This window comes from Prionailurus viverrinus, chromosome C2 (genome assembly GCF_022837055.1).
Source record: "Prionailurus viverrinus isolate Anna chromosome C2, UM_Priviv_1.0, whole genome shotgun sequence".
Taxonomy (NCBI): Eukaryota; Metazoa; Chordata; class Mammalia; order Carnivora; family Felidae; genus Prionailurus; species Prionailurus viverrinus.
In genome coordinates, this window is record NC_062569.1 from 117,492,391 (window position 1) to 117,517,376 (window position 24,986).

Below are 24,986 nucleotides of genomic sequence, written 5' to 3' on the forward strand. Positions count from 1 at the left end.
AATACAGATGAGACAATTAAAGCTCACAGACAGTGACCCCTAAGCCCAAATAAGTTGTTAGCAACTCCTAGTTACCCTAGGAGGACAGTTACATGATATTTACACATACTGTTGGCTGACTGCAGAAGTATCTGTTGCCTCCTATAAACTGAAGTTAGTTGTTTATACTCATTTATCTTGCAAATAAGAAATGCATAAAATGTTTTAGAGAAAAAATGAAATGTGTACATATATTGTTTAAAGTATACTTAGCCATCACTGAGATTATTCTTCCATGCGCATAAGTTATTTTCATTTGTCTTTGCACAGGCAAATGGAATGTTCACCTTTGCAGAATAAAGCCATAAGTATTTCTGATTTGTTGATAGTGGATGTAAATGGAGTAAACTAAATTCTAAATACCTTTTCCCCTAAAGCTTTCAGAAAATATACCATGGGAGCATCAATAGATGCTTTAGACTTTTTTTCTTTAAGTTAATTTATTTATTTTGAGAAAGGGAGAGAGAGAAAGCACTAGCAGGGGAGGGGCAGAGAGAAAGGGAGAGAGAATTCCAATCAGGCTCCGTGCTATCACTGCAGAGCCCAACTCAGGGCTCCAACTCATGAATCGTGAGATCATGACCTGAGCCAAAATCAAGAGTCGGATGTCCATCCAACTGAGGCACCTCGGCACCCCAGGTGCTTTAAACTTTTTATATTCAAGATTAAAATTGCTAAATTGGTTAACCCCCCTTTGGCACACCCCTCCCCCCCCCCCCCCAATGATACGACATAGGATAATGTACACTTGTTCTCATTGTGTTTCGTGTTCAAAATGAAATACTTTAGAGGACACTGTGATGGACACACTTTTCAAATGAGAGCATGCCTCCTCTCTGTATTGCCATCTAAGACAGCATGGCCATTATCCCCACCTGCTCTGTGTGTCCAGGGTGAGCCTGACAAGGTTTACGGGGAAGGAGATAGAAATTAGAGGAATAGGGAGAAAAGTAAGGGAAGAGAAAAGTAAAGAGAAAAAGAGAGGAAAAAGTAGTCTTCTTATTTTTCACTTTCCCAAGAAAATTCACCAGTTCAAGGGCTTTCACTTCACATCAAAGGCAGGTGACTTTGGAATATGCTGGCCTCATGACAGCAGCCACTAGCTACAGGAAAGCATTTCTTCCCCAGCAGCCAGAGGGATGTGGGTTCAGGGATACAATTCTCAAAACAGAATAAATGAGACTCCCTGTATTATGTGATCACAAGGGCCTTTCTTAGGGAGACATGAAGAATTGCCATCTTAATATTTGAATCAATGCATATTGTTGACATAATTCATTTCACCTATAACTTTCAAGCATCTGTCTAATGGGATGCAGTACATTGAGTTCGTTACTTGGCATATGGACAGTACTAATAATGCTCTGCTATTTTACTCTTTATTTTCTCACTTCAGTTTCTGAAATGGGGGAGGCAAAGTACTGCATCATAGTCTTACTACCCTACTTACACTTCTCAAACACCTGTCTGCTTCCCCGCTTCTGCAAATTGACCTCACACTAATTTCTCAGCAGACTGGGCTGCAGGCCCATCAGAGGGACAGCTTCTTGCTGTCTGCTCCTTAATAATACTTCCTTGTTACTCTCTCACTCTTCCCAGATCCCATCTTGACTTAGTTCCTGCCTTATGTAAACTCCATGGGTATGCGTTGGTGAGATGTTAATTTGGGAAGCATGGCTTGCAATCTGTGGAGTACCAAGAACAGCTGGTGCTGCTGCTGTTTAGTTTTTCTTGGCAGATGGACACAGAATTACGAATGGGGGAATTTGCTTCAGTCTTGGCTGCCACTTCCTACAGAAATGTTACATTCGCCAGCTCTCTTTCTCCTATACCGCTCTAGCACCAGGGCATAGGATTTTAATGCGTTCCCCCTCAATGCATGGTCCAGAACTTCCTGCATAGCCTTTGTTCTAAGCTTCATACTCAGTAGCCCTTTGGCTACTTGACCACAGTGAGAGGCAGATTTGATTATACTTCAGCAGCTTGAAGTATCACTAACTATATGCCGTTCCATATCCCTAAGAATTTTAGCTCAATACTTAACTGTGTTATCGTCCATTTGTTTATTAAAATAAGCATCAGTGAACATCTTGGTCTTCTAGTCTGTTATAACAAAATACCACATACTGGGTGGCTTCAATGACAGAAATTGATTTCTTACAGTTCTGGAGTCTGAGATGTCCTCTATCAAGGGGCTAGTCAATTCAATTCCTGGTGAAGGTCTTCTTTCTGGCTTGCAGATGGACATCTTCTTGGTCTGTCCTCACATGACAGAGAGAGAGAGAGCTCTGGCCCCTCTTCCTCTTCTTATAAAGGTACTGATCTCAACACAGGGGCTCCACCCTCATGACCTCCTTTAAACCTACCCCAAGACCCCACATCCTCATACCAAAGTCCCCACCTCCTAATACCATCACATTGGAGGTCACGATTTCAACATGTGAATTTTAGGGAGACAAAACCATTCTGTCCATAGCAGCGAGTTCTAATCTATGTACCATAAGTTAAATGTAGAAATTAATATGTTTTGAACCATCAGCACAATCTTGATATCAAAGCATTTTCATCACCCCCAAAATTTGTGTCCCTTTGCTGTTAATCCTGTTTCCTACTCCCAGCCAGCCTCTGGCAACTACTATGTTTTTTGTCACTATAGTTTGCCTTTTTAAGAATATCATTTAAATAGAATCATGTAGTGTGTAGGTTATCTTTACTATCTTGCTTCTTTCATTTAGTTTCATGATTTAAAATCCATTCATGTTCTTGTGTATATCATTAGTTTCTTCTTTCTTTTTTTTTCCCCCTGGGTTTATTTATTCTCCAACTGATGGACATGTGGGTTGTTTCCAGTTTTTACCTATATGAATAAATCTTGTATAAATGTTGGAGGACAAGTCTTCCTGGAAACATAAATTCTCATTTTGGGGAGTAATGTCTAGGGGCAGAATCAGTGGGTTGTATGAGCATAAGTTTAGTTTGATAAGAAAGTATCACCCTAAACTTCAAATTGCATACCATTTTGAATTTCTTTTAGCAATATATGAGTTCCAGTTGCTCTATATACTTGCCAGAACTTGTCAGTTTTTAAAAAATTTTAGAGGCACCTAGGTGGCTGAGTCAGTTGTGTTCCAATCTTGACTTCAGCTCAGGTCATGATCTCACAGTTCATGAGTTCGAGACCCGTGTCAGGCTCTGAGCTGGCTGTGTGGAGCCTGCTTGAGATTCTCTCTCTCTCTCTCTCTCTCTCTCTCTCTCTCTCTCTCTCTTTCCCACCCCCTCCCTGCCCCTTCCCCACTCATGCTCTCTCTCTCTCAAAATAAAAAATAAACTTAGAAAAACTTTAACCATCCTAGTGTGTTTTCAGTGGCATGATGCTTTATTATGAATTTCCATATTGACTAATGATATTCAAGATCATTTCGTATGCTTATTTACTATTTGTATATCCTTATTTGGTGTATTTTCTATTCAAATATTTTATCCATATCTTATTGAGTAATATTTCTCATTATTGTAAGAGTTATTTGTATTTTCTGTATACCAGTCCTTTATTAGACATATGTTATGCAAATATTTTTTCCTAGTCTATGGCTGTCTTTTCGCTTTCTTAACAGTATCTTTGAAAGTGGGGGAAAAAAACCCTTTATTTTTTGATATTTTATCAATATTTTATTTCATGGTTAGTGCTTTTTGTGTTCTACCTAATGCATCTCTGCTACCCCAAGGTCACAAGTTTTGGTGTGTTTTCTTCTAGAAATTTTAGAGCTTTAGGTCTTCTTTTAGGCATATGATTCATCTTCTTCTAGTTAATATTTTACATGATATGTGGTAGAGTTTGATGTCCATTATTTGCATTTGGATATTCAAATGTTCTAGCACCATTTGGTGAATACAGTTCCTGTTATCCTTAAAATGCCCAGAAGCAGAAATCTCCCAAGTATGGCTTTGATAGATTCTAGATATAGTTCATATGTTATAATTTTAATTTAATATAATTATATTTTTCCAAACAAAAGATGTATTGATATGTCTTACTTTTATGAGTTTTCATTTAGAATAATCACAAATACAGGGCTCCTGGGTGGCTGAATTTGTTAAGCGTCCAACTCTTGGTTTTGACTCAGGTCCTGATCTCAAGGTTGTGAGATTGAGCCCAGTGTTGGGCTCCATGCCGGGCGTGGAGCCTACTTGAGATTCTCTCTCTCCCTCTCCTCGCTCATGCTCTCTCTCTCTGAAAAAAAAAATTCAATTAATTACAAAGTCAAAAGATACTCCTATCATTATTTCCTATATCAAGCTAATGGAGCACCCAAAATGATTTAGTAATAGCATCGCTTCCATTTGGACAAAGACTGTATGTATTTCTATTCTGAAAGAACTGACAATTGTATCATTTAGGCAAGTAAGACCTTGTGTTCTAGTAGTATTTGTGGAAAATTATTAGGTGAAGCCCTACAGTGAAAAGGCAGTTACTATTTACAGGAGCTATATTTGAATTAACAATATGCTTATCTCTAAAATTTGGAGAGAAATCAATACAAAAACCCACAGAGAAAATATGTTAACCACTAGGCTTTTGTATTGATTTCTCTCCAAATTTTAGAGATAAGCATATTGTGAATTCAAACATAGCTCCTGTAAATAGTAACTGCCTTTTCACTGTAGGGCTTCACCTAATAATTTTCCACAAATACTTACTAGAACACAAGGTCCTCCTTGCTTAAATGATATAATTGTCAGTTCTTTCAGAATAGAAATACATACAGTCTTTGTCCAAATGGAAGCGATGCTATTACTAAATCGTTTTGGGTGCTCCATTAGCTTGATATAGGAAATAGTGATAGGAGGGTCTATGTTTTCCATAACCATGAAATGGATCCATCGTTTACTTTCGTGGTTCATATTTGTAGCTTGTCCTTATAACAAAAGTGTTTTCACTTTGTTTCAGTCATAGATGATTTATATATTAACTTGATACATTAAGCCTTCTGCCTTTCTGTTGCAGACTCTAACTTGATTTGTCACCATTTTAACGTGTATAAACTCCATGCACATGCCACAATAATCAGATGACCTATTCTTGAACACTGTAAGATGACCTGACAAGAGATATCACAGCTGAACACACAGATTTAGTCTTGTTCTTTAAATAACCAAAGGGTGCGACAGACCTGGGGAATTCATTTAGGGCTTTCTTGTGTGATAGAGATGTAATGTACTCTAAATCTATTCTTAATTCTCCCTTATGCAGCCTCACAACAAGATTTCGCACATGCAAATGAGAGTTTGTTAAAAAGACGCCTGAAAAAAAAATCTGTTAATTTAAGTGGCATTGAGATGTGAGAGCCAATTTTGCATCTTAATGCCAAGTTAACCAAAAAATTACTGTAAACTTATGCCAAATTTTCTTTTGCATTAAGATATGTGATCTAAATGGTTAAAACATATCCAATTAAACTTTTGGGACTTCACCAAAATAAAAAGCTTTTGCACAGTAAAAGGAAGCATCAAAACAAAAAGGCAACCTGGGGCAAATGGGTGACTTAGTCTTTTAAGCACGGGCTCTTGATAGTGGCTCAGGTCATGCTCTCGTGGTTTGTGGGGTGAAACCCCACTTTGGGTTCTGTGCTGACAGCACACAGAGACTGCTAGGGATTCTCTCCCTCTCTCTCTCTCTCTCTGCCCTTTCTCCACTCACATGTGTTCTCTCTCTCTTTCAAAATAAATAAGTAAATAAACAAACATTTAAAACGATGCTCTCAAAAAAAGGCAACCTACTAAATGGGAGAAGATATTTGCAAATGTTTTACCTGACAAGGGGTTAATATCCAAAATGTATAAAGAATTTATACAATTCAATACCAAAGACACAAATAATTAGATTAAAAAATGGGCAGAGGACATGAATAGACATTTTTCCAAAGAAAACATGCAAATGATCAATAGAAACATGAAAAAAATGTCAACATCACTGATCATCAGGGAATGTAAATCAAAACCACAATGAGACATCACCTTATATCTGTCAGAATAGCTAAAATAGACTTAAAGAAAAAAAAAAGAAATAACAAGTGTTGACAAGATGTGAAGAAAAATGAACCTCCTTGCACTGTTGGTGGGAATGCAAATTGGTGCCCTACAGTGGAAAATAGTAGGGCGTTTCCTTAAAAAATTTAAAATAGAATTACCCTATGATTCTGTAATTCCACTACTGGATATTTACCCGTCCAAAATGGAAACACTAATTTAAAAAGATACATACACTCCTGTATTTATTGGAGTATTATTTACAATAGGTAAATATGGAAGCAATGCAACTATCCATCCATAGATGAATGGATAAGAGGAAGTGGTATATATATATATATATACACACACACACACACACCAACACACACACATACACACATACATACAATGGAATATTACTCAACCATAAAAAGGAGTGGAATCCTGCCATTTGCAATAACATGGATGGATCTAGAGGGTATAATACTAAGTCAAATAAGTCAGTCATAGAAAAGCAAATACTATATGATTCACTCATATCTGGAATTGAAGAAACAAAGCAAATGAGCAAACAAAGGGGAAGAAAAGACAAACAAAAAACACCCAGACTCTTAATTTTAGAGAACAAACTGATGGTTGCCATAGAAGAGGTAGGAGAGGGGCACTTAGGTGGCTCAGTCAGTTAAGCGTCCAGCTTCAGCCCAGGTCATCATCTCACGGTCTGTGAGTTCAAGCCCTGCATTGGGCTCTGTGCTGACAGCTCAGAGCCCAGAGCCTGCTTCGGATTTTGTTGTCTCCCTCTCTCTCTGCCCCTCCCCCACTCACGCTGTCTCTGTCAAAAATAAATACATGCTAAAAAAAATTTAAAAAAGAAGAGATAGGAGAGGGGATGGGTAAAAGAAATAAAGAGGATTAAGAGTATATTTATCATGAAAAACACTGAGTAATGTGTAGAATTGTTGAATCACTACATTGTACACTTAAAACTAATATAACACTGTAATTGACACTGCAATTAAAAAACACATACAGTACTGAAAACAGTGCCTAGTACATAGTAAATGTTCAATAAATGTTATTATCGTTGTCATCATAAGTGGAGGGAGGAAAAAGACCACAAATTTATATTTTAGGTTTGCCCAGTAAAGAAAAGCTATATGGCATCTGGAATGGTTTGAAGAGTATCAACATTAACTATTAAATGGGGGTATTAATCAGTTGCAACTAGGAAAATAAAAGATAGCCAAGTGTACAAACCCCAAATTATTTAGATGAAGACACAGAATCTGATCATTGCATATTTTATACTTAATAAAATGTTTACGCTTAATTCATTTTAAAATTAACCATTTGGCTGCAATAACAAATTTATAGATAATGAGGAACTTTTACCAAATCTCATTAAAAAATTTTCCTTTATGCTTTGTGACAGACTAGTTGATATAGTGTCCAGAACTATTTCATTTCTTTTTTCTCTTCTTATTGTATACAAATACCTCTTTATTTTAGGGAACCCATTTCCTGCTGCTTCAATGAATTGCCTCTTAATACCCTCTCTGAATTAGATACATTAATAAGGAATTAATAAGGAATGGCAAATGGCCGGTCAGGATATCCTATTTTCCCTGGCAAAGTCATTGATTGATCATTGGGCATATCAATTCCACTTTCTCTAAAATGCATGCATCGTGAGATTTCCTCCTCCTTTAGTAGGTTGCAATGATCACTTGCTATTTCTACTGAGGAGAGGCTGGTTGGGGTATGTCTTTTTGAGATGATTAGTAGACAGTGTCTTAAACAATAGAAAGATACATTATTCTAGTTAAACAGTGAAAATGACTGATGACTGTGTTATTTAAGTGCAGTAGGGTGAGGATTTTAGATACACTGTGAAACATGGATCTAAGGAGCATGTGTTCCTTGATATGTTAGATCTAAGCTGTAGTGCTAGGCTTACCCTTCTATTCTAGTCACTGCTTTGTGGAACTTAATGCCTGTCACAATATCCTTTTCCTGGTCCAAGTACATCCCAAATTAGAATTCTAGTCTTTTTTTTTAATGTTTATTTATTATTGATAGAGAGACACAGAGCATGAACCCGGGAGGGGCCGAGAGATGGAGAGACACAGAATCTGAAGCAGGCTCCAGGCTCTGAGCTATCAGCACAGAGCCCAACGCAGGGCTCGAACTCACAAACCACGAAATCATGACCTGAGCTGAAGTCGGACGCTTAACCGACTGAGCCACCCAGGCGCCCCTAGAATTCTAGTCTTAAGCTAAGGAACTTTTCATTTTGTTTTGTTTTCCTTTTTAAGTTCCTACTCTATCTCTGATAAAAAAAAAGTTGCTGATTCCAAATTTTATCCCATGGAAATTCTTACATGACATGTTGGAATATTTTAGAGTGTGTGTGGACATGTGTGTAGGTGTAGATATTTGGAAGGTGAATACCTTTGGAAATCTTTGAAAAATGAAGTAACAGGAACTAATCTGTCTGAGGTCAGTAAGTCTGGATAGAGCAAGAAAATGGGATAGAAATTGTACACATTGAAGGGCTAGTGACAAGAAGACTACTTAAGAAAGGACAAGAGTAAAAGACATTTTGAAGCATAGAGATAAAATGTTTAAAATGCTCAGTAGGAATGAACCCAGATTTGTGGATGTTGTAATGGTGAGTTTTTATTTTTTACATTGATTAATAAATTATGATTATTATAGCAGAAAAACTGGTGACTTTGGTCTCATAATTCACATAGCTAGTTGTATGTATTTTTCTAGTTTCTCATATTTTGACAATTTAAACATATAAATATATCTTGAAGTTGAAACACTTGGGTTTTGAGATGAGGAACTAATAAAGTTTGGTTGCTGACTCTAACTAGGTCAAGAGTGAGAGAGAGAGACAAGTATTAAAGCTCTCCTTGAAATTTCTAGTGGAACTCGTCTAGAAGTCAGTGGAATGGTACAGATATTAATAGACTGAAAGAACAGATTTATAGAGCTTCTAATTTTAATAACCTCTAGTGTATGTTAGCTTTCTAAATCTTAGTTTCTTGTTTAAAATGAATGTGATGAGGGACACTTGGGTGGCTCAGTTGGGCATCTGACTTTGGCTCAGGTCATGATCTTCACAGCTTGTGAGTTCAAAGCCTGCGTTGGGCTCTGTGCTGATAGCTCAGAGCTTGGAACCTGCTTCGAATTCTGTGTCTCCCTCTCTCTCTGCCCCTCACCACTCGTGCTCTGTTTCTCTCTCTCTCTCTCTCAAAAATAAATAAACATTAAAAAGCATTTTAAAAATAAATGTGATGAGCCAGAACTCTATAAATCATTTCAAGTCCTACTGTTCTGTGTTTCTGTGTGATTGCTAAATAAACAGCTCAATCTGCTATTTTCCTGGACTGTATATTTTTGCTACATTGCTTACATTTCTTACAGTTTTTTTTTTCTTATCGGGTATAATGGACAGAAAAATTGCATACATTTAAAGTGTACAATGTAATGATTCGATACATATATACTTTGTGAAATAATTGCCACAACCAGGTTAATTAACATACACATCACCTCACATAGTTATCTATTTTGTGTGTGTGCAGTGAGAATGCTTAAGGTCAACTTTTTTAGCAAATTTCAAGTATACAATTCAGTGTTATTAACTACAGTCATCATGCTGTTCATCAGATCCCCAGAACTTATTCATCTTATAACCGAAAGCTTGCACCATTTGAAGAGAGTCTTCTACTTAGTCCACCCACCAGCTCCTGGTGATCACCATTCTACTGTGAACCACAATGAGATACTGTCTCAACCTGTTAGGATGGCACTTACCAAAAACAGAAGAAGTAACAAGTGTTGGTGGTGATGTGGAGAAAAGGGACCCCTTGTGTACTGTTGGTGGAAATGTAATTTGGTGCAACCGCTATGGGAAACAGTATGGAGGCTCCTCAAAAAAATAAAAATAGAACTACCATATGATTCTGCATTCCCCTTTGGGGTATATATCTGTAGGACACAAAATCAGTATCGTAAAAAGATATCGACACCTGTAGGTTCATTGCAGCTTTCTTTACAAATAGCCAAGATACAGATGAAATATAAATGTCTGTCAATGGGTGAATGGAACAAGAATATGGGATGGTATTCCACCATGAGAAAGAAAGAAATCCTGCCGTTTGTGGCAACATGGATGAAACACAGGACATTATGTTAAGTGAAGTAAGCCAAAGAGAGAAAGACAAATACTACATGATATAACTCACAAGTGGAATATTTTAAAAAATTATATTTATAAGTACTTTGGAGAATGACAAATAACACAGGACGCTGGGCTTATTTGCATACTTGGGGGAGATCCTTGGGATTCTACAAAGCCTTCGTAATTAAAAAAAGGAATCTTTTTCTCTTATTTTTCCAGGACTTTCACAACTGGATCTTCCAACTTTCATATCAGACAAGCCGGTCAAACACCAGACCATGAGTAATTTTTTATGATTTTGTAAGTTTTGCTTCATCATACCCCTTATCCTGGCTGATCTGCAATCAGTACATTTTCCCTTTATATAATTTGTTGCGACACTGGTTGGAGTGATGTATTAGTATTACTATTACATTTTTTAATTTTGAAAAATTTACGAGAAACATGGAAAATTACAAATGCTAAAATGGTATTATTGACTTTTTAGAAATAGTCATTGTGAACATTATGTCATAGTTCTCTCATCTTCCTCCTTCCTATTTTTTCAAGGAAATAAACATGAGGTCTTTCATATTTCTTATGTGAATGCTATTCTTACTTTCACTTTCTAGCAGTAACCACTCTATTATATTTACACACGGAGAAACTATACGTTTAAATGTAATCGCACAAGCCACTCAGGTAATGATGAGTGACAATGCGAGTTTCAAGGCACAGGTCTCTAGATTCTTGATATACTGTTCCATCTACAAGACCAGTGATCTAATTATTGGCTGAATTGAAATCATTCATGTGTTGAGTCATGAATTCATATCGTTGAAATCATGTCAATGGAGATCACAATTATATGATTTTAAAATTAAAACCTTATGGCAATTTTGGTTTTAGTTCAGCTTTGGAAAGTGGCAAGGGACTTATCTTAACAACCAAAACAATCCAGATAACTTACAGAAACTAGTTTTATAAACCCTCAGAGATCTGAGTACACAAAGAAACACATAAAGAACTAAACTCCAAAAATATACTTAATGGGAGAAAATTACACAATTACTTTTACCTCTGGTAGAATGGCAAGAGGAAGAGGAATTTGCTGTAGAAAAAAAATGGAAACATTAGAGTGAAGACATTATCAGAAATGAAAAATTCACTAAAGAGTCTTAGCAGGAGCATGGAAATAGCAGAAAAGGAGGAGTGAACTTAAAGACAAGTTGATAGACTACATCCACACTAAAACAAAAAGAAAAATATTTGAAACAAAAGATATTTGTAACAATTCCCAATTTGTTTATAAATGGAATATCTGAAAAGGGGCAGAGGGAGAATGGGGAATAAAGAATATTTAAAGAGATAAAGACCAAGAATTTTCCAAAATTGATGAATTATATCAACTTATACTACCAGAAATCTTACTCATCTCTGAACAGGATAATAGGATTTTAAATTTTTTTTTTTCCAACGTTTATTTATTTTTGGGACAGAGAGAGACAGAGCATGAATGGGGGAGGGGCAGAGAGAGAGGGAGACACAGAATCGGAAACAGGCTCCAGGCTCTGAGCCATCAGCCCAGAGCCTGACGCGGGGCTTGAACTCACGGACCGCGAGATGGTGACCTGGCTGAAGTCGGACGCTTAACCGACTGCGCCACCCAGGCGCCCCCAGGATAATAGGATTTTAGAAAAGACATGAGAATCATGGTTCCTTTTCTAATCTCTGCAATCATAATGGACTAAATTAGAAAAAACACAGTAGCCCAAAGTGAATTGGCTAAAAAGAAAATTGAAGTGATATCTTTGAATAAAGACAGCAGGAATTTCAAAGGCATCTAGCAATGAATGTTTTGCCTGAAGTGATAAAGTAGTATCTAAAGAGAAAGGAAAATAAATACTGTTAAAATTTGTAGTATTTTCAGTGAACTAGTAGCATTCCGATATGAGTGAAAATGGAGCTCACCAACAAATTTTGAATAAAGACAGAAGCTACCTCAGGAGGTATGAGTTTCCTGTCACTGGAAGTGATACAGGGTTGACTAATGACCAACTGGAACAGAACTCAAGCTTCAGATGTATTGTTCAATTAAAGGATCATCGTCATCCTATTCTCATCTTAGCATTCTTTGATTACAGAAAAAGAAGACAAAGAACTTAATTAGCCAAGTATGTGACTTAACAAACAGCATCCTTTGCTTTCAACCTTTTAAGCAAATTAATAGAAAATTATTTTCTCTTTAATTGTTTGCCAAATAATTTAAGATAATGTAACTAAACTGTAAAAATCATGAGGCACAATACTTCTAGCTACAGAAATATTTGTTAGACTTAAGATATCAGAAGAGATGCAGTTATGACCGTTTAACTTGTTATGTAAAATCTATTTTGAAATGATTTAAATTATAAAGGGATTTATTCAGATCACTTCAAATTTTCAGAGAAATAACACACCTAGATACAATTTATCAAGTCTTTGGCCTAAATGTGTTTTATCTGTATCTTTAAATTGGCGTCCTTCAGGGTGGCAGACTGATGGCACATTGATAAAACACATCATTAGGAGAAGATGGGCATCCGGCTCCAGAATTTAATTTATTATTACCAATTTTCGTGATGATTGGGCTAATCTTCAACTAATTTCAGTGGCCAAGAAAATGCTATACATTAAGTGAATCTGTCTTAGATTGCCAGACATTTGCTGTGTGAGTTGCTGTGACAATGGTTATAGTAAGGAATGTGGGATTAACCCAAAGGATGTGGACCTCTCAGGGTCCACCCAATCCCATACAACCCACACAGTTGCTTCACGATAAAGAATGTTTAGAGATTGCTGGGGGAGATTATCACAATGACCATTACTGAAGAAGTACTCCAAAAAGTTTGAAATTAAAAGAAAAAAAAAACACCATGACTTCGTGGCCTCAACTTCAGAGGTTTTAAAAGATACTACGGGATCAGAAATTGAAATTGCCAGTTTTACAAATGGAGTTGCCAGCCACCTTATAATTACTACCTTCACAAAACTTTTATTTTCAATGATAGAGGCAACTAGCAGATTTATTGAGGGTTGAAGAACAGAGATTACAAAGTCCATTGTGCCTTCAAAATGAATTGTAAAGTCACCAAAGACTCAATCCAACATTCACATACCTGGGAAAAAATAGATTCAAATATCTACTGCTGTCTATGGCCACAATGGCTGTCAAATGAGCTACTAAAGAAAAAGGAAAAACAACAACAACAACAACACAACTTGTAGCCATGTTTTTTGACCAAGAATAATCCTAGGATAAAACTCTATTAATCCTTAAAGATAGATATCTTCTTTGGGATTTCTGTCACTGCAGACTGTGAGTTTAATCTAAAATGAATGATTTTAACGGACACATGCTTTCAGTACCATTGGCTTTTTCTACCTATCTTGAAGAAATAACTACCATCAGTTTTCACTCTATCTTCTTGAGTCTCACACAGATTGCTGCCAAATGACAAAAGAGAAATACAGGAACTCAATCATCTCTGTATTGAATATGTTTTCTGAATAAATTGGTTTTGGAGAATGAGTTATTGTACCCAATTCCAGTAATAGCACAGAAAACTTAACTTTCATTATCAAATGGCAGAAAGCCATAAATTGTGTCCTGTGATGAAAAAGTTATTAGAGGAGATTTCAATCTTTCTTTTCAATATAAATCTGTGTTAGTCTAATGGTTTGAAATCTAGAAACATGCAGTTGTTTCATTTCAGAGTATTGTTTGCTCTTTTCCCAATATTTTGAAAGTTACTTAAATGATTATACATATATATTTCAGGTATTATATGAAAAAAGATATGGTATAGGAAAGGCAAGGAAGCTCTAGGCTAGATTTTAGCCCTATCAGTTAGTGTCAGATAAAACTGAATCATCACTTAAATTATGTGTAAAATGTGGCACCTTAGCTTTCTCGTGTATAAAAGGGTTGCCCCGTGTTATTCAACATGTTATTCAACAACATGTTATTCAACATGTTAATTCTACTCAATATAACTTACAGGGTTATTATAAGAACATAAGATAGAAAGTATATAAATGAGAGGATTATGAAGATAATTATGTTATTAATAGTCTTACCTTACCATTATTCTATAAATTGGTGGTATTCACTACAGTGGAGAGTATCTGTCTTTAAACTGCAATTACATGAATTCTATATGGCTTTTGATTTAACTAGCCTGCACCTGGGGACAACAAAGTTTCCATATTGAGTTTTCGAACTTAAACATTTTTTCAAGTGGGTTGTAAGTATCAAAAGCAAAATTTGGAAGCCTCAGATCCCCTACTTATAGCATAAACAAAAGAATGAAGAGTATTGAATGAAGAATGTAGGCACCATACACATCATATACTTACTTCCACATTAAAAAAAAAAAAGGCAAGAATGATTTCTGGGCTCAGGGGAGAAGTTTAGGGAAGATTGAGAAAGGGAAACAAAATTTAACCACTACTGTGGTGTTCTCTTCCTCGTCAATCTCTATTTCAGCTACCCTCCCAGTGGGGAGGATAGAAGCTTCTAGATGTGAGAATCTGTGGATAGATGTGATATTTGTATTTGGGACTATGAGAAGTTTTTATCATTGTGGAATTCCTGTGCTAACATGGAATCGTTGCAATAGAAAAAAAAAATGTTGGCAGTGTGTGTCTACCTAGAAAATGTTCAGAGAGCTATCCCCTGTCCCCATTCACCATTTAAATTTTAAATATAGAAAAAATATGGAAATATATTCATGGTAGAGCCAAATAAGTGATGGAAAAAAAAAGACCTGAAGATGGTTCGCTTGTCAAAGAATTGTCACTGTAAGGGATGAAGGACTTCCTAGCAGAGTCAATGGGACAAAGGCCTAGCTGGCTTCTGAAGGGACAGTGTGGGAGCTGAGGAGAAAGATGAAACAATCAGATAAGACTGCTAAGTATTCTCCACCTGTTATTTTGCCTTTCCCCAGCTGGGAAAAGAATGGAGGAATTACTCACTAATGGATACCTGAAGATAACGATGGGATTCAGGACACTACCCAAGACCATGGCTTGGCTTATTAAATATCGTTAGAGGAATTTTAAAAAACGGTAGAAGCAGGCCACTCTGACCTTTCACCCCCTCGCCCTTCTGATCTGAAACAAATTCTAAAAATTCCATGTGAAAGGTACTCTCTCTGAATAAGAAGGAGCAAAGATTCTTATCACAAGAGCCTTTGAGGAATTTGGTGCCAACAAATAAACCTTGTCAAACTAACCCTTCTCTTCCTAGTTATTTCTTCACCATTTACTACCCCTTGCCCAAACCCATTTGTTTATTCAAATTTATTGTTTCTTTGTCTCAAAGGTATAAAAACTGCCTGCAGTAGCCAATTCTTTGGGTCTTCATTCTCTTGCAAAGGCCCTTGTGTCCATGTAAAAATGCAATGAAAGTTGTGCACTTTTCTCCTGTTAATCTTAGTTTAATTTTCAGACCCAGCCAGGGACTCTAAGAGGATCAGGGGAAACTTTTATGTCCCCTACAATAAGAATCTCCAAAGTGAACTCTCCTTCCTCAAAGTCATGCTAATAGGACCCTGAAACTTAGATTACTCCCCGGAAAAGGAGAACAGAGAGGGAGAGAACTCTGGATTTGGTTGGCTATCAAAAAAGAGACTTTTATATGAACAGGAAGTGAACATGTTTATTATCTAGAGTGGTTCCTCCTGTTGAAAGAAATAAGCATTTGATAGCCAAATTATGGAAAGAGCCTAAACGTCCATCAACTGATGAATGATTAAAGAAATTGTGGTTTATATACACAATGGAATACTATGTGGCAATGAGAAAGAATGAAATATGGCCTTTTGTAGCAACGTGGATGGAACTGGAGAGTGTTATGCTAAGTGAAATAAGTCATACAGAGAAAGACAGATACCATATGTTTTCACTTCTATGTGGATCCTGAGAAACTTGACAGAAGACCATGGGGGAGGGGAGGGGGAAAAAAAAGGGTTAGAGAGGGAGGGAGCCAAAGCATAAGAGACTCTTAAAAACTGAGAACAAACTGAGGGTTGATGGGGGGTGGGAGGGTTGATGGGAGGTGGGTGAGGGGTATTGAGGGCACCTGTTGGGATGAGCACTGGGTGTTGTATGGAAACTAATATGACAATAAATTTCATATTAAAAATAAAAAAAAGAAATAAGCATTTGAGAATTATAATGAATTTAGTAAGAGGAAAATAAAGTTCTATTTTTGAATGTCAGAGTTGTTTCAACTAGCATTACAGCAAATTTTGGAACTGTTATGTAAAGTTTTTATATTTATCAAACTGTATTTATTAATTATTTTTCAGTTTTTTTTAAAAAATTTTTTTTTCAATGTTTATTTATTTTTGGGACAGAGAGAGACAGAGCATGAGCAGGGGAGGGGCAGAGAAAGAGGGAGACACAGAATCGGAAACAGGCTCCAGGCTCTGAGCCATCAGCCCAGAGCCTGACGCGGGGCTCGAACTCACGGACCGCGAGATGGTGACCTGGCTGAAGTCGGACGCTTAACCGACTGCGCCACCCAGGCGCCCCATTCAGTTTTATTAAGTAGAAGTGTATTTAGTTAAAACTTATAGATTCTGCTCACCCTGAAATAACCAGAATTTTTGCCAGCTTGTAATGTGCTAATCTTTAAAATTCAAAAATAGTAAAAATAACTTTGTTTTATTGCATTTATTAGCCACTCTCAACTTACTCTGGGTTGAATGATATGAAATTGCTGATGTTTGGCCATTTTTGTAGTTCAAAAATGGCCAGTTGATGTGGTGGACCTTCAGGTGGTTCGTGTGGTAGATCTAGATATTCCAGAATATCTAGACCTTTGGGCACTCTAGTTTCGAATCATCTAGAATAAATGATAAACAATGGTTGATAAGATTTACGGAAAGATGTATTTAGCAAGAAACTTGTTTATGGTGAACATAAAATGGAACATAATTTTTGAAAATCATTACATATGCCGAACATTTATTCATGTTTCCCAAAATTTAATCCAATTTTCCAGCGCGGTCTGCTCAACAAACAACAAACACAAAAAGAATTTTTCCTGGTATTGATACTTTGATTAAAGCAGACTATTAAGTTATTTTGAAAAGTCTTACTTATGTAATACTTTTGATTGATTAAACCATTCTGGTTGTTTTTCTGCTAATTCTTATCTATATACATGTTGAAAGCAATGTTCAAGTAAGCCTTAAACTGAGGCTTTATAATAGTTTTTAATAGTTACTAAGCAGTAACTATTAAATACTCATCAAGTGGAGATAAGTGTTCCTTATGCAAATATGGTGGAATTTTAGGAAGCACCCTAATGAAAGTGGCAATTCAGATAAAAGGAGGGTGTTTGGGGCAGGGGGCACAGCCTTGTGTTCTCATACCATACTGTGCAGTTCTGTTTTTTTGTGTTTAATTCCAGATTCAAATGATTACATTTTATATAGAAAAAAAAAAGTTGCTTTTCTGAAATGTATAGGAAAGTAAATTGTTGGGATCATTCATTTCTTATCCTGTGTTCACTCACAAAACTTCAGTAGAGCCAACGGTAAGAAAGTTTATCATCACAAATATAAACCTGCACTTATGGACAGCAGTTTGGAAAAAAATTTTCTTTAATGGGGATTTTTGAAGTGTATGGGAATGTAGCAGCTGAAAAAATTTGTTTTCTTTCTCTTTTTCTTGAGCACACTCTGTAAAGGGCTCTCTTACCTCCATGGAGGTCCAGGCCAAAACCCCTTTTGGAGCAGTCACAGCATTGAGCTGTACGGTGATTCTCTGTGTGAGGAAGCTTCAGAAACCCTAAGGACCAGTTGCCTCTGAAATCTGGAAAAGGGAATTGCATTCCATATATTCTTTCCATCTGTGATGTGCTAAGGACAGAAATGCATACGATCAATCTTGAAAACATTCCAGGAAAGTCATTGGTGATGCAGTGTTCATGATCTGTTGACATCTAAGATGAATTCGAGATGCCACAGTGATTCTCAATGCCAAATGTATTAATACTGATAATTTAATATTTAAATTATATCATTCTCATCTGTTTCTATACAAGAAACCTTTCATTTCTCTCGCTTGCAAAACGTTCCCAAATACAGCATCATGATCCTGTTAACAATCCAAAGAAACCACCGTTTCATGTTCACTCAAAGCCACAATACCTCAGGATTTAATTATTTAGAAATAATAAACAATGGCATCAATGTTTTTCTTTAATCTACAGGTGCATGTTGGTGAGATTTGAAAGTCTGGTTCATTTGACTCGTGACAAAAAAAAAAAATCCAGTTGTTTAAAACATTGTATTAGTTTAGCCTTGCTGTGAGTTTTTATGGGAACTATGTTTGCCATGGGAAACAAAATTATTGAAGTATTCTCAGAGCAAAACATCTTCCTTAAATTATTGTGGATTCTATTTACTATGGTTTTTTTTCACAGAGAAGATTGTCACATGTAAAAAAAAAAAAGGAATGTTTTAAATGCTAATGTCAGAAGTAGTGAACTGGAGAGAAACAAAACAAGCCAAAGTAATTTCCTTCCAACGCATGATAAAGGCCAGAATCTAGGAAGAACCTAAGGAAAATAATGTCCAACATTTTTTTAGACTCTTTTCCCTATTTTGAGTATACAGAGCTCTCTCACATTTAATCTCTTTCAAAATGTTTATTTTGAGAGACAGAGAGAGAGAGAGAATGGATGCATGAATGGGGGAGGGGCAGACAGAGCGGGAGAGAGAGAGAATCCCAAGCAGGCTCTGCACCGTCAGCACAGAGCCTGATGTGGGGATCCATCTCAGGAAAAATGAGAACATGACCTGACCTGAAACGCTTAACCGACTGAGCCACTCAGGCGCCCCTCTCCCATTTAACTATACGTGTACATGCAATGGCCTTGTATTATTGCTTCCTTTGAGAATGAAGGAGAGAGCCTTGTGTGGGTTATAGTGACCAAAAACAGGACAGCACCTGTGAGCTGTTGTAATTCATAGTAAGAGGTGATGGAGACAAGGGCTGCAATTCCCCAGGGGAATCATGAAAAATTATGAAATGTCTTGGAATTCTGAAATGTCCCTTAGCATGTGGGATACAGACTTGAATTACTCAATTTAGATATTTATGAAAACGAACCCAGAAGAACAGGGGATTTTTAGGGAGAAACAAATTAAATGTATTTCTCCCTCATAATTCTACTTCAAACTGGTTTTCTTCCTTTTGGAAGATTAGAAAGAGAGGTTTATAAATAGTGTTACTGGGAGGGTAAAATTTTATATTTATGAGAGGTCTTGAAACTAGTTAGCTATTTTTCTGTCATGTATAATTAAAGTGATAATTAGAGTAGATCCTCTCTGTTTGCTAGAAAAGTTCAGCTAACGTGTACATAGTTTACGATAACAGTGAACAGCTTAGCCCTCTGAAACAGTACCCCACAGGCTAGATATAAACTGTAAACATAATTACATTTGCTCTGTACACTTAAAATGTTAACTTCCAATATTTAAAAACTGGGAGATTTCACAAATCTGAAATTTTGGCCTTTTCCTGAAAAATGGTAAACACCTGCAAAGGGGGTTCAAATTCCAAGGGCAGCAAGTAGCTGGAGCTGATGATCCAGACCACTGACTCCTCGAGGTGGGGTGTATAAGCTCCAGTTCTCTGTGGGCCACTCATCTGTGCCCTTGTTTGCCTCCTGTTCGGCCCCTGTAGACATTTGAATTACTTAGAAGAGACTTCCCTGGGTTTAGCTGAACATCCGGAAACAGACTATTTTGATTAGGGAAGTACTGTTTTCTCTCCCCCGATTTCTCTAGCCTGTTAGGCTCCAGAAAATGGCTGGGTAGCCAAGAATGACACACAGAGACAGGAAAAAGCTGCCTTCTATAAGAAATCAGGAGAAATTTTCAAGTTGGAGGAGCACATGAGGAGCAGGGGAAAGGAAAATGAAATTCTAGAAATCAAGTAGAAGCAGTATATAAACACACTCTTTAGAGGTGAGAACAGTTGGGAATTTAAATAAAGGATGTCTAATATTAAATTTTAAGGTAGTTCCTGTCCTTCACCAGGGACATAACTCTGTTTTGTCCCAAACCTTGTATAAGATCCCTATTCACCTGGCCTTAGGTTGATGGACTTTGGAAAACAAAGGGACTGTGATGTGCCACTTGAATCCCATTGGTAGGCAAAGAACTATGCACCCAGGAGGGCAAATGGAGAATTCAGCAGAGGAAGAACTGAAAAAAGATGAGAAACTGCTCTCACCGCACCCATCCTGCGTAGTGGGAGAGAAACTGGGATCCCTGCATCTCCTGAAACAGAGAGTCTGGCTGATTTTCCTTTAAATATGATGTGATTCCTGAAAACCACAGGGAATGCTGATATCCAAGAAACTGACAAAGGAGTTACAACCATTAAAACATTCTGTTACAACCCCAAACACGGGCTTCTTTAACTTAAAACTTTTGTTTAAAGACTCTTTATTTTCCAAGTCTTAACGTTAAGCACTTTGTCAGAAATAATTTCTGTAGGTAGGATAGTCAATGTAAGCCACAAAAATTGTATCAGAATCCTTTAAGATAGATGCAGAATAGTGTGGACTCACATCATGAGAAAGTAAGATTCTAAAGTAAGGACATAAGACAAACACCACACACATTTAAAATTATCCTTGAAAAATTGCTTCACTGCCATTAAATCACCAGGGTGGGATTCTTTGCATCAAAATCTGTGGCCTCATAACCCGGGGAAATGGGTAACAAGATAAATCAAAGTGTATTTTCCCACACCCTCCATCCACAGCTGCCCCGAAAAGTGCAGACACACAGGATGAAAAACTGAACGTGTATAAATGCCACCCCACTATGGACCAAGTAAGTGGATTTTGAGAATTCTATGATGGGGTGGTTTTTGGTACTCTTTGTAAAGTGTTCTCAAGTTTTGATTTGTTTTTCATGATACTGTTTCTAAAATTTAAATGAAACAACAATTACATGAGGCAATTAATAAGTATGGTTTATTTTACAGTCTCATTGCTTTGGGTAGCCGTGAACTTCTTTTGAAAGGAAAGCAAATGCTGTGTTTCCTAACATGATGGTCATTCTTTGTACATGGATGGGTTAATGTGTATGTAACAGCCTGATGAAACATACTATTTGCCTCAAGTTTCTTCTCCAGCTTGCTTTTAAAGGGGACAAAATCCACCTAAGAGAGAATTAATCAACCCAAATGCTGACTACACATTACTACATGTCTCTTCAGAGTTTGTGAGATACCAGTAATTCTCTCGCCTTTAAAACCACACAGGGCAGCTGTTTTCCCACACTTTTTAACACTGTTGAGCAAAAGATGGAGGAAAAGCATGTAGCTGGAAAAGTTTTATGACTTGAAAAAAATTAAGAGTGACCTGATTTTAAGACTTGTAACTTCCTTTTACGTTCTATTCTCATATATACTCACATCTCTCTTCTTATAATTCATATGTACTTCCTATCTATAGCCTTGTTAACATTAGGTAAATAATAAAAATATCCAGGATTTAACTAAAACATTACTGTTTTCGTTAGGATCCTGAAACAAAACTTTATAAGGAATTTATAAATGTTTTGAAAGGAGCTAAAATCAACACATCTGTTTTTTGTTTAGTGACAACTTTTAAGGTGTGGTTGGGGACAGGATTCATCCATCTTTGAGTTCACTCAACTTTGCCAAACTGGAGCTTACATACCAGTGTGTCTGTGTTTCTATAAAACTAATGGAATGTCAGCATGATTCTGGGAAAAAGTTGTGTTTTTTTTCCGTCTTCCCAGATTGTATTTTACTACTGCTGATCCAACAAACATCAAGCAAAATTGTAAAGTATACGTCTGGAGTGCATTTCTGTTGTAAGGAACGACTGGGATGGAATTAACCCCAAATAAACTTAATTTGTTAAAATATTTTTTCTCAGGGGTACAATCAATCCACATTTAGAGAAGGCTTATATTGTAGCCGAATACTGTACAGAAAAGTAACCTGAATAAAGAGATGGTTTGGATTTATCAAACTAATATTTGCCAATATATTTTTTATAACCTCTGAAATCTGCACTGTTTTTCTTTTAATTTACTTATTTGAACTCAAGTAAGTTAACATAGTGTAGTATGGGTTTCAGGAGTAGAATGCAGGGGTTCATCACTTACACGTAACACTCGGTGCTCATCCCAACAAGTGCCCTCTTGTGCCTAAATGGGTAGGTACCACCCATTTAGCCCATCCCCCCAACCAACTCCCTTCCAGCAACCCACAGTTTGTTCACTGTATTTAAGAGTCTTTTATGGGTTTCTCTATTTTTATCTTATTTTTCCTTTTTTTCCCCTATGTTTATCTGTTTGGTTTCTTAAATTCCACATATGAGTGAAATCATATGGTGTTTGTCTTTCTCTGACTGCTTATTTCACTTAGCATAAGTGCTAGTTCAATCCACATTGTTACAAATGGCAAGATTTCCTTCTTTTTGATCACCAAGTAATATTCCATTGCATCCATTTACCCCTTCTTTGTCCATTTGTTAGTCTATGGACATTTGGGATCTTTCCATAATTTGGCTGTTGTTGATAGCACTGCTATAAACATTGGGGTGCATGCACCCCCTTCGAATCAGCATTTTTGTATCCTTTGGACAAATACTTAGTAGTGCAATTGCTAGGTCATAGGGTAGCTCTATTTTAAATTTTTTGAGGAACCTCCATACCGTTTCCAGAGTGGCTGCAACAGTTTGCATTCCCACCAGCACTGCAAAAGGGTTCCTCTTTCTCTATATCCTTGACAACATTTGTTGTTTCCTGCATTGTTGATTTTAACCATTCTGACAGGTGTGAGCTGATATCTCATTGTGGTTTTGATTTGTATTTCTCTGATGATGAGTCATGTTGAGCGTCTTTTCATATGTCTGTCAGCTATCTGTCTTCCTTAGAAAAGTGTCTGTACATGTCTTCTGCCCATTTCTTCACTGGATTATTTGTTTTTTGGGTGTTGAGTTTGAAAAGTTCTTTGTAGATTTTGGATACTAATGCTGTATATGATATGTCATTTGCAAATATCTTCTTCCATTCCACTGGGTGCCTTTTGGTTTTGTTGATTGTTTCCTTTGCTGTGCAGAAGCTTTATATCTTGATGAGGTCTCAATGGTTCATTTTTGCTTTTGTTTCCCTTGCTCCCAGAGACATGTCTACTAAGAAGTTGTTGCAGCTGAGGTCAAAGATGTTGTTGCCTATTTTCTCCCTAGGATTTTGTTGGTTTCCTGTTTTACGTTTAGGTCTTTCATCCATTTTGAGTTTATTTTTGTGTATCGAGTAAGAAAGTGGTCCAGGTTCATTCCTCTGCAGGTCACTGTCCAGTTCTCTGAGCACCATTTTCTGAAGGGACTGTCTTTTCCATTGGATATTATTTCCTGTTTTGTTGAAGATTAGTTGGCCATATCTTTGTGGGTCCATTTGTGGGTTCTCTTTTCTTTTCCATTGACCTATAGGTCTGTTTTTGTGCCAGTACCATACTGTCTTGATGGTTACTTTGTAATGCAGCTTGACATCTGGAATTGTGACGCCTCCAGCTTTGGTTTTCTTTTTCAACATTACAGTGGGTATTTGGGGGCTTTCCCAGTTCCATACAAATTTTAAGATTGTTTGTTCTAGTTCTGTGAAGAATGCTGGTGTTATTTCGACAGGGATTGCATTGAATGTGTAGATTGCTTTGGGTAGTATAGGCATTTTAACGATATTTGTTCTTCTGATCCATAAGCATGGAATGTTTTTCCATTTCTTTGGGTCTTCTTCATTTTCTTTAATAAGCTTTCTATAGTTTTCAGCATACAGACCTTTTACCTCTGTAAAAGTTAGATTTATTCCAAGGTATCTTATGGTTTTTGGTGCAATTGTAAATGTGATTGATGCCTTCCTTGATTTCTCTTTCTGCTGCTTCATTATTGGTTTATAGAGATTCAACTGATTTCTGTGCATTGATTTTATATCCTGTGTCTTTGCTGAATTTATATGTTGGGTCTAACAGTTTTTTGGTGGAGACTGTCACGTGTTTCATGTAGAGTATCATGTCATCTGCAAAGAGTGAAAGTTTCACTTATTCTTTGCTAATTTGGATAACTTTCCTTTCTTTTTTTTCCTGATTGCTGAGGATTTCAAGTACTATGTTGAACAACAGTGGTGAGAGTGGACATCCTTGTCGTGTTTCTGACCCTAGGGGGAAAGGTCTCAGTTTTTCCCCATTGAGGATGATGTTAGTTGTAGGCCTTTCATATATGGCTTTTATGATGCTGAGGTTTATTCCTTCTATCCCTTCTTTCTTGAGGGTTTTTTTTATCAAGAAAGGATGCTGTATTTTGCCAAATCTTTTTTCTGCATTTATTGAAAGGATTATATGGTTCTTATCTTTTCTTTTTTTTTTCTTTTTTTTTAAAATTTTTTTCCACGTTTTTATTTATTTTTGGGACAGAGAGAGACAGAGCATGAACGGGGGAGGGGCAGAGAGAGAGGGAGACACAGAATCGGAAACAGCTCCAGGCTCCGAGCCATCAGCCCAGAGCCTGACGCGGGGCTCGAACTCACGGACCGCGAGATCGTGACCTGGCTGAAGTCGGACGCTTAACCGACTGCGCCACCCAGGCGCCCCTTTTTTCGTTTTTTAATATGGTATATCACATTGATTGATTTGTGAATATTGAACCAGCCCTGCAGCCCAA